An 11552-nucleotide genomic window follows, 5' to 3' on the forward strand; every position below is an offset into this window, starting at 1 on the left:
AAAAACATTTGTTCCCCATCTTGATGTAGGAGACTTCATACATTCTTACGTGATTTTTCCTTTCTACCTCTCTGAAAGTTCATATCTGTTATGTAATCAATCTATATATGTATTTGTGTGTGCATGTAGTATATAGAAGCAGAAATTATTTGCTTACATTTCTGTAGTGTGGCAATTGCAGACTAGAGTCATTAAACCTCTTACCAAGCTGTGTAAAATTTCAGAAAAGGCTTTGTATGCCACTGTTGCATGTGATAACCATTCACTATTCAGAGCCTGCATTGTTATTCATGTTAACCTGATGTATTTGGTTTATGTAGCAAGGTTTTTGTAGCTGAAGGTGGGGGTGGGGAGAGCTTCAGGGGTGGCTTCTGTGAGAAGACACCAGAAGCCAAAGCTAAACACAACAGTGTTGTTGGTAGTGCCTCTGTGATAGCATATTAAAGAAAGGGGAAAAAAATGCTGTGCAACAACAGCTGGAAGAGAGGAGTGAGAATGTGTGAGAGAAACAACACTGTAGACACCAAGGTCAGTGAAGGAGGGGGAGGCGGTACTCCAGGTTTTGGAGCAGATTCCCCTGCAGCCTGTGGTGAAGACCATGGTGAGGCAGGTTTTCCTCCTGCAGCCCATGGAGGTCCACAGTGGAGCAGATATCCACCCTGCAGACTGTGGAGGACCCCACTCCAGAGCAGGTAGAAGCACCCTGAAGGAAGCTGTGACCCCATGGAGAGCCCATGCTTGTGGATCAGACTCCTGGCAGGAACTGCAGTCCTGTGGAGAAGAGCCCACGCTGGAGCAGGTTTTCTGGCACAACCTGTGACCCTGTGGAGAGAAGCTCATACTGGAGTAGTCCATTTCTTGAAGGACTGTACTCTGGGGAAAGGACCCCTGCTGGAGCAGTATTTTTGGAGAACTGCAGCCTATGGGAAGGACCCATACTGGAGAAGTTTGTGAAGGACTGTCTCCCATGGGAGTGACTCCACACTGGGCAGGGGAAGAGTGTGAGGAGGAAGGAGTGGCAGAGACAATGTGTGAACTGACCACAGCCCCCATTCCCTACCCCCATGCACCGCTTGGGGGGGAAGAGGTAGAAGAGATGGGATTGAAGTTGAGTCTGGGAAGAAGGGAGGGGTGGGATGAAGGTGGTTTTAGATTTGTTCTTATTTCTAAATATCCTACTATGTTATTAGTTGTCAATAAATTAAATTAGTTCTCCCTGTCCTTATTTTGACCCATGAGCTTTTTGTCATATTTTCTGCCCCTGTCCTGTTGAGAAGGGGGAATGATAGAGCAGCTTGCTGGGCACCTGGTGGCTAGCCAAGGTTAACCCATCATAGCTCCATGGTTTAAATGCACTTCAGTGTTAAATAAAGTTTAGTTTTACCTTTGTGGAAAAGATACAGGAACGGTAGCCATTCACAGATGGAAAGTTTCACATGGTTATTTGTCTCTTATGAACATCTGCTTTTTCAGAATAAATAAATAAATTTTAGATTTCTAGTAATCAGCCATTCCCTACTCCTTAGTTCACTGTACAGTGACCAAATTCTCTTTTCTTAAATCTGTTATCTGGTGAAAAAGATCAATGACCAGTCAAGCTCTGTTCCCAGAAAACCACAAACATGAAATATTAAAATACTGAGCAGTAAGGTTAGGCTGCCTTAGAACTCTTTCTAAAGAAACAAATTTATAAAAATGAGCTTTTGCTCCAGCCCTGAATTTTCAGTTAGACAAATGTAAATAAGATGCCCTAATTTAATTTTTTGGTTTGCACCCATGTTTTTACTTTCTCAAAATTTCTGTCCATTCACTGTATATTGTCTTTGGTGGTTTCAATAGCTTGTTGGGCACGACAAAGGTGTGAACTCTTAATCCAGAGACATGAAGAATTCTTTTACCTGTTGAATGAAAAACTGAAAGAATATTTGATGAAGAGGCAGAGCAATATCTGTTAATTGATACACAACAAAAGCAGCAAGAAATTTGTGATTTTTAACCCAGTCTTCACATTTCTCCAGCCTGTCTAGGTCCCTCTGAATGGCAGCACGACCCTCTAGTGTATCAGCCGCTCCTTCCAGTTTTGGGTCATCAGCAAATTTGCTGAGGGTACGCTCTGTCCCAGCATCCAGATCATTAATGAAGATGTTAAACAGGATTGGACCCAGCATTGATCCCTGGGGCATACTCTTTCTTACTGGCCTCAAACTAGACTTTGTGCCACTGATCATCACCTTCTGGGACCAGCCGTTCAGGCAGGTTTTAAACCACCACACTGTCTTCATCAGATTCTCCAGGAAGATCTTATGGGAGACAGTGTCAAAGGCCTTCCTGAAGGAAGGAATTATGGTAGATGTAAAGATTAACGTCATTTATTTATAAAACTTTCAGAAAAATCATATGTGAAAATGTACATTTCCTATATATCTGCTTTTATCAACACCTTTTCCCTTCTGTAGCTTTTTTATAGTAGTTTCCAAAATATTGGTTCTTTTTAGTCTAGTTTCCTGGTTTCAGCTGGGATAGAGTTAATTTTCTTCTTAGTAGCTGGTGAAGTGAGGTTTTTTTGGATTTGCTTCGAGGACAATGTTCATAGCACATTGATGTCTTTAGTTGTTCCTAGGTAATGTTTATACTAAGTCAAGGACTTTTCAGTTTCTTGGGCCCTGCCAGGAAGAGGGCTGGAAGGGCACAGGAAATTGGGAGGGGACACAGCCAGGACGGCTGACCCAAACTAGCCAAGGGGATATCCCATATCACTGAACATCATGCTGAGTATATATAAGCTGGGGGAAGTAGAAGGAAAGGGGAGACTTTTGGTGTTATGGCATTTGTCTTCCCAAGTAACTGTTAAGCACGATGGAGCCCTGCTTTCCTGGAGATGGCTGAACCTGCCAGTGGGAAGTGGTGAATGAATTCCTTGCTTTGTTTTGCTTGCATGCGTGGCTTTTGCTTTACCTATTGAACTGTATTCATCTTAACCCATGAGTTTTCTCAATTTTACTCTTCCAATTCTTTCCCCCATCCCACTGTGGGGGGGAGTGAGTGAGCAGCTGTGTAGGGCTTAGTTGCGAGCCAGGATTACACCATGACATTAAGAAATTATTTTGGTTCAGGAACTTATGTAAATATACAGGAACTGCATTTTTCACTTTTTAAACTAAGGTAAATCAGAAATATCCCCATTGAAATCAATGCAGTTATATAGTGGTGAGAGAAACCAGGACAAAAAAATGTACTTAAAGATTTGTGAAGTGAGGCAGATCTGCTGTGTATTATATCATTACTTGTGGTGACGCAAGTCGAGGTGGACTTAAAAGAAACACTATGTCTGCGTGGCTGGGTTCAGACAATATGGCCTTTATTGTTTATACAAATTATTTATATATCTTAGACAATACAGGTGTCAGACCCTGATAGGTTTTTGTGTCCTTCTTGCTTGCTATTTGCTGTTGCTGTAGGTGCCCGTATGCTGTGATTCTAAGTTCTAATTCTTCACATCCTGTTTACATACCTGACAATTTATGGCTGTCTTAAAGGTACACGGCTAAGTCTTTGAAGTCAACTAACTTGTCTGCAGACCCGCTGCAGACCCCAACAATTCCCCCTTTTTGTTTTTTGAACAGCTCGTACCAGGTTTGTCATGTTCTGCAGGGCCCTTGCAAATATGACGGCAACCAAGGCAATAGCAAACAAACAGTACTGCCAATTGAGTGAATGGATGCCAAAATGGCTGACATTTTCTTAGATTTTGGTAACATGTTGCTACAATGGGGCGCCTAAAATCCATGCAGCACATATCATCAAAATCCTCACAGCCATGTTCTTGAGCCAACAGCAAAAAGCCAATAGTTGCTCTGTTTTGTATGTAATGGTGGCAAATTTGACTCACATTCTTAACTGCCTACCAAACAAGGTGATTTAACTCTTTAATGCTTTCCCTGCTGTTACTCTGGATAAGAGAAGAACCGCTGCAATACGTTCCCATCAGTTCCATAAATCAACTACATCATTACATGCTTCATCCAAAGTTATATTGTGTTTAAACACATTATGCTTATCAACATGTTCACGTGTTGATTTATGCAGGTGTCATGGACCCATCGTAGCCTTTCACTACATTAGCATCTACATAAAGACAACTATCAACATTCAAAGTGCAAACAATATCAACTTCTTTTGGGTTAACATTATACAGAGGTAATCAATTATCCCAAATATCAAGACTTTCAGTAAGATTCTTCATTCCCCGCATACATTCACTTTTTTGCAACAATGTCTGCAAGTCAGTTTCAAGGAAGGGCACACCAGACAAGGACTGGTTCAGTAAGGAGGCCACACATTAGTTGTTGGGTTGACTGGCGGCAGCAGCACTCCCACGAACCGGCACTCTAAGCTCAGGCCGCACACAGCGAGCAGGTATCCATCGCGGACCTTCATCTGTAGAAACACAAGCATAACCTCTCCCCCAAGTTAACAATTCATGCGGTCCTGACCAATGCCCGGTACGAGGGTCTTTCATGCGTACTAAGACACCTTCATGCTTTTGCTGCTTGTCACCAATTGACACAAAATGTCGCACAATGGGAGGCACCACATGGTCGGCAGAGATTTTCAGAAAGTTCAAAACATAACATGCTTTCTCTAATCGTGCCTCTGGGGTCATTCCCTTCATTCCCCCTTTTTGTTTTTCAAGCTGGCGTTTAAGAGTATCACTAATGCGTTCAACGATGGCTTGGTCCGTAGGGGAATGGGGAATACCAAATTTGTGGGAGATCCCCCATTGGGAAAGGAACTGACTGACATTCCTGGAACTATAGGCAGGTCCACAGTCTGTTCCGATTTCAAGAGGGACACCAAGCACAGAAAAAGCACGTTGCCAGTGCCAAATGATGTCACGACTGGTCTCACCTGTGTGGACAGTAGCAATCATTGCAGCAGAATATGTATCTATTGTAACATGGACATATTTTTGTCTGCCAAACTCATTGTAATGAGTTACATCTGTTTGCCAAAGTTGTAAAGCTTGAAGTCCTCTAGGATTAACTCCATAATTAGGCATAGAAGTAACATTTTGACAGTCTGGACAGGCTGCAATAATACTGCATGCAGCAGCCTGAGAGAGACCCTTTTGGCCAAACTGATGATACAAGGATCGCCAGTTCTGATGATAGAATTGGTGGGCTAACACGGCCTGCTGGTGAACATCAGGAACAGGCACTGACAGAGCCACAGAAACTAGAGCATCAACTCGAGCATTGCCTTCAATTATAAAACCAGGTAGGGAAGTATGGCTATTAACATGCATAACATAAAATGGAGAATGGCATTTCCGAATCTCTTCCCAAACTAAAGTCAAAATTGCAAAAAGCTTGGGATTGTTGACATGGCCAAGGACAGCCATATCTAGCTTGGGAAGGAGGTCTGCCACATATGCCGAATCAGTAACAAGATTAAGAGGGCCTGGAAAATACTGAAATGCCAAAGCTGCAGCCCATAACTCTACAACTTGAGGGGATCCTTCCTGATACACAATTTGGGAATGCCATTGCCCATTTTTTTTCCAAGCAACTGCGGCTTTTCCCGTTTTTCCAGATCCATCTGTAAATACTGTGTCACCTTCAACTGGTTGTCTTTGACTTAGTTGCCGTGGCTGCAAAGTTAGTTTTACAGTCATTTTCAGAAGTGGATGAGGTGGGTGATGGTACTGAATTTGCCCTTGAAAATTGGCAAGAGCCACTTGAAGGGAAGCAGAATTCAACAGCGCCCATTCAACATAGTATTGTTGTACAGGGATAATTACAGTTGCTGGATCAGCTCCAGTCAACTCTAAACACCTTTTTGATTTTTATGATCAAATCGGCAACAAGTTTTCTTAGGCTGCAAAGGCAAAAACAACCATTCAAGTACATGCAGCAGATCTTCCCAAGCCTGGTTCCATTGGGCCAACATAGCATAAGGGCAAGATTGGTCCATTAAAATAAAACCACTTAAAGGAAGTGTGATATCTACATGCCACACATGTTGCAAAGAGATCAACTGTTTGATTTCCTTCACAAGTGCTAAGGCTGCAGGTGTTAAATACCTTGGGGCTAAAAGATCTGTGTCTCCTTTTAAAAGTTGCCAAAGAGGTTGCATTTATTCATTAGTAAGGCCTAAATAAGGCCATAACCAATTTAGCATTCCTGCAAGTTTTTGGACATCATTCAAAGTCTTTATGTCCAGTTTCAATTTGATAGGTTGTGGAGACACAGTTCTTTTCAGCACATTCATGCCCAGATATTTCCAAGGCTCTTGTATCTGAACTTTTTCAGGAGCTACAACCAATCCAAACTCTGCTAAGCTATGTCTGGCATCTTTTTCAACTACGTTCAGCAGTTCTGTTGACAGTGCTGCCAGCAAAATGTCATCCATGTAATGATAACAGTAAACATCCTTGTATTTGTCTCTCACAGAGCTCAGGGCTTGGGCCACAAACCATTGACAAATGGTTGGCGAGTTTCTCATGCCCTGAGGCAGCACGGTCCAGTGGTAACTTTTTGTGGGCTCAGAGTTATTTCTAGATGGTACTGTAAAAGCAAACTTTGCTTTGTCTTTTGGATCTAAAGGAATGGTAAAAAATCAGTCTTTCAGATCAATAACTAAAATGTCCCAGTCCATTGGTATCATGGTGGCAGATGGCAATCATGGCTGTAAGGCCCCCATAGGGGCCATCACTGCGTTGACTTTATGCAGGTCATGCAATAATTGCCATTTACCAGACTTCTTTTTTATCACAAATACAGGGGTGTTCCATGGGCTATGTGATTCTTTAGTGTGGCCTACATCTAACTGTTCTTCAACTAATTCATGCAGGGCATACAGCTTTTCTTGGGGCAGGGGCCACTGATCTACCCATACTGGTTTGTCAGTTAATCAAGTGAGACCAAGGGTAGGATGTTTCACTCCCTGCAATACAGTGGCCCCAGTTAAAAATCCGTGGTGATACAAACTCCCCATTGTCCTAAACAATCTCGACCCCACAAAGTGAATGGTGCAGTGGCAACGTATGGGCGGACGGTGGCAGTCTGTCCTTGTGTTTTGATCTTTATAGGTTTTACAGACAAGTAGCTAGTAGTCATGCCCCCCAGACCTACAACTCCTGCTGCATTATTTACCAAAGGCCATTGAGGTGGCCAGTCTTTGCCTGATATGACAGTTACGTCTGCTCCAGTATCCAGAAGACCACTCAATCTCACTTCTGCAGGAGTGCCTCCCGATAACGTCAAGGTGCAGGTCAGGTTGGGTCGTTGTGAAGATAGTTCTTGTTTCAAACACACTTGAGGTACCCCTATGGAGCCGAATCCTTCATCACCCCGCCACCTAGGCTCTGTTCTGGGAACACAACTCACAAAAGGCACAAGTTGAGCAAGGCATGTATCTTTTGGAATTGTAACAGGAGGCACAGGTGTAGAAACTAAGGCACATATTTGACCTGTAAAGTCTGCATCAATAACACCAACATGGACTTGGATATTTTGCAAAGTAGTACTAGATCGACCTATTAGTAAGGCACTAAGGCCCTTACCTATTGGCCCCTGAGCATTCAAAGGGACCTTAAACACTCCATGGTTGGTTAGTGTTACTGATTCACTGGTGTATACATCCATCCCTGCTGATCCCTGGGTTCTCTCTGATAATTGGTCATATAAGGCTGGCCAGTTGGTATGACAACCTGAAGTACTTGTGTCATTGCACGCCTCCTCGCGCTCTTGTGAGCATTTCCCTGGCGTGGTAGGTGAAATCCTTCTTTATCGTAACGAGAATTACATTGTTTTGCAAAATGCCCTTTCCTTCCACAGCGGAAACAAGGAATTATCGCCGAGGACAGTTTAGGTCATGGCGTGTGTTGTTTTTTGGAGGGGCAGTCCTGTTTACAATGTCCTGACTTGCCACAAGAATAACATTTCATTTGCATAGCAGCCATTACTGCTAGTTTGTGTTCCAAGGTGCCCACCTTGGCACAGGCTGATATCATTGCTTCTAAACTGGGTTCACATGGTAATCCTTCTATTATTTTTTGACAATCAGCATTAGCATTATCTTTGGCTAATTGCCTTATTAGCATGTCACACAGGTGAGGGTCAAACACTTGAGAGGCAATAGCATGTTGCAATTTTTCCACAAATGGCAATAATGGTTCTTTTAGACCTTGCTTAATTGCTGTATAACGCTGTTTTGGCTCTGCTAATTGTGCAGTTTTCAATATTGCTTGCATGCCTATATTTTTTACTTGATCTAATACTATGGTGGGCCACTGAGCCTGATCTTGAGGGTTGGCATACTGCCCAAGACCCATCAACGGATCAGGCCCATTAGCAAACCGGGGATCAGCTTGTGGAAGGTTTATATTATGCAGTCCCTGCTGTTCTGCAGCTGCCCGCCAGGTGACGTGGAAAACGGCTAGTTGCACAGGTTAGAACATAATCTGTGCCAGCTGAGAAATATCAAAAGGAGTCAAAGCACCCATGGTTAGCAAACGCAGCAATTGCATTGTAGGTGGCGAATTCACCCCGTACTGAGAAAGTTTTTTGCAAGTCCTGTACTACTTTCCAAGCAAATGGTGTATCAGCCGCATCTCCTATTACAATAGGATATGTATGCGGTGCATCGGTGGAAGGCGTAGGAAGATCAAGGAGTGGTCCGCCTATCAGTTCTACTAAATCCCAGTTTCCATCTCTTAATGCCCTATCTCTTACAGCCTGCCAAAATCGGCGAGGGTCGCGCGTCATTACTGTACCACTGGAAACTGGATTTTTACCACCTCCACCTTCTTCATTGCCTGTGACTGATAACGTTGTCGTAGCTGGATCCGAATCCGGGTTTTCGGCATTTCCATCCTGCGCAGGCAGGGCCGGAGCAGAGGGGGCAGGCGGGAGGGGCGGTGCCGAGGGGGCGGGTGGTGCCGAGTAGACGGGCGGGCGGGCCGGAGCCGAGGGAGGAAAGGGTGTGGGCTGGCACAAATGTTGGGGGGAGTCAGGAGGGCTGGGATCGGTCCACCGAGGTTTCTGTTTGTCGTCCTCCTCCTCGGAATCGGTATCGATGCAGTTGGAGAGATTTAGGGGATTCGGGGCATTGGGGAGTGGCGCCTGGTAAGGGACACAGACTCTCCCCCTCCCCCACCCCCTCATCCTCTTGTCTGTATTCTGGAGGGGGATACAGGGGAGGTTTGAACGATGTACCCTTATTCGCATTTTACTGACTTTTTAAGCCCCCACTCGGGTCTTGCGGACTTTGCAAGCCCCCAGTCACAGTTTGCTGATTTTTCAAGCCCCCATTTGCGTCTTGCAGATTTTTGAAGCCCCCTACAACATGTCTAAGCAGTCCCCATGTAGGCAAAAGCCCCGACGCCTTTTCGTCCCCTTTCTCCAGAGCTTCTGACAGTGTTGATCCTAAATTGTCCCAGGTTGACACACTAAGAGCAGTCGCGGGGGACACTTCCACTCCATGTGTTTTGGCCCACAATAAAATATTTTTTAACCGAAGCCCATTTAAAGTAATTCCACGCTTCTCTAATACTAATTTCCACAGTGATAGCACTATGGTATCTTCTTTAGATAACTTCATCCCCATGCTGTCCCTGGTGGCTCACCTTACCGGTGTCACGTTCTCCCAGGATCTTGCAGCCGCTCGCTGCGCTACTCCGCTTCACCAGGCTCCGCCTCCCCAGCAACCCGCTGGTCACAGTCTCAGGATCGCTCCTGACACCCCTTACCGGGGTCACATCGGCACAGTCTCAGGGTCTCTTTTTGATACCCTTTACTGGGATCACATCGGCACATCAGGGTCACCAAATGTGGTGATGCAATTCAAGGCGGACTGAAAAAAACACTACGTCTGTGTGGATGGGTTCGGACAAAATGGTCTTTATTTGTTTATACAAACTATTTATATATCTTAGACAGTGCAGGTGTCAGATCCTGATAGGTTTTTGTGTTCTTCTTCTTGCTTGCTATTTGCTGTTGCTGTAGGTGCCCGTATGCTGCGGTTCTAAGTTCCTGTTCCACACACCCTGTTTACATACCTGACAATTTGTGGCTGTCTTAAAGGTACACGGCTAAGTCTTTGAAGTCAACTAACTTGTCTGCAGACCCCAACAATTACTATGGAATTCTAAGTTTAAATTAGATAGGAAGAACAGCTCTGAATGCTCTGAACTTTCACTTAGAAAGAAGTCCCACAGACCTTACTAGGGCTGAAAGCATTAAGGCCCCATGGAAATAACTGTAAAATTGATAAAATTTGTTACAGAATGTCTTCTCTGCTTCACAATTTTGTAACTCCAGACCTTGTAAATTTGCAACTATAATCAGCTAGATATCACTTACCATTTTCTTTATGAAATTCCATCAGCCTGTTTCATTAACAACTGAGAGATTAAATGAAATCTTTATATCAGTGTCATGGTTTAACCCTGGCTTGCAACCAAGCACCACGCAGCTGCCTGCTCACTTCCCCCCTACCCAGAGGGATGGGGAGAAGAATTGGAAAGGAATGTAAAACTCAAGGGTTGAGATAAGAACAATTCAATAGGTAAAGCAAAAGCCACCCATGCAAGCAAAGCAAAACAAGGACTTTATTCACTACTTCCCATCAGCAGGCAGGTGTTCAGCCATCTCCAGGAAAGCAGGGCTCCATCGTGCTTAACAGTTACTTGGTAAGACAAACACGAAATATCCCCCTCTTCCTTCTTTTCCCCCAGTTTATATACTCAGCATGACGTCATATGGTATGGAATACCTCTTTGGCTAGTTTGGGTCAGCTGTCCTGGCTGTGTCCCCTCCCAATTTCTTGTGCCCCTCCAGCCTTCTCGCTGGCAGGGCCCAAGGAACTGAAAAGTCCTTGACTTAGTATAAACATTACCCAGGTGTTAAAGGCTAATCATAGATTAATAGCAGTATTGTGTAGGTTAAAGTAGTAAGATTAATTGTTAGCAGCAGTAAAAATGCAGGTGCAGCAATAACAGTATAACCAAGTCCATTTTATGATTCTTTCTGTGATTGATTTAGTCTTCAAATGAGTTAATCAGTAGATAAAAATAAATGTATATGTTATACAGTAATTAATAATCAAATAAGCCTGTCAGATAATTATTATTAGATATAAATGACTTCTATGATTTTGAGTCAAGAAGAGAACAGCATGATCTATGTGGTCAACAGTCGGATTGAATGATGAGAATCAGCTGATGGATTCAAAGTACTTTCCAGCTGACCAAGAAGAATAGAAGAATCAAAAAGATGATGAAACTTTAGGTGGACTCTTATGATTGGACTTTAGGGATTATGTAATTGCTTTAAGAAACCTATATAAGATGTAAAATTAAACATTTTAAGTTGCCATTCACTGAGGTGATAGCCCAACTCTGACTTATTTCCTTCCTTCTTGGCAAGAAAGTGATAGTGTATCCTGCTTACAAATGGAAAGGTGGATTGGAAAGAATCAGGAATGTGAGAGAAAATGAGATCATATGATGAAAAACTAAAGAACATCTTTCCAAAGTTATCAGTCTTTTT

This window comes from Falco rusticolus, chromosome W, assembly GCF_015220075.1.
Source record: "Falco rusticolus isolate bFalRus1 chromosome W, bFalRus1.pri, whole genome shotgun sequence".
NCBI lineage: Eukaryota > Metazoa > Chordata > Aves > Falconiformes > Falconidae > Falco > Falco rusticolus.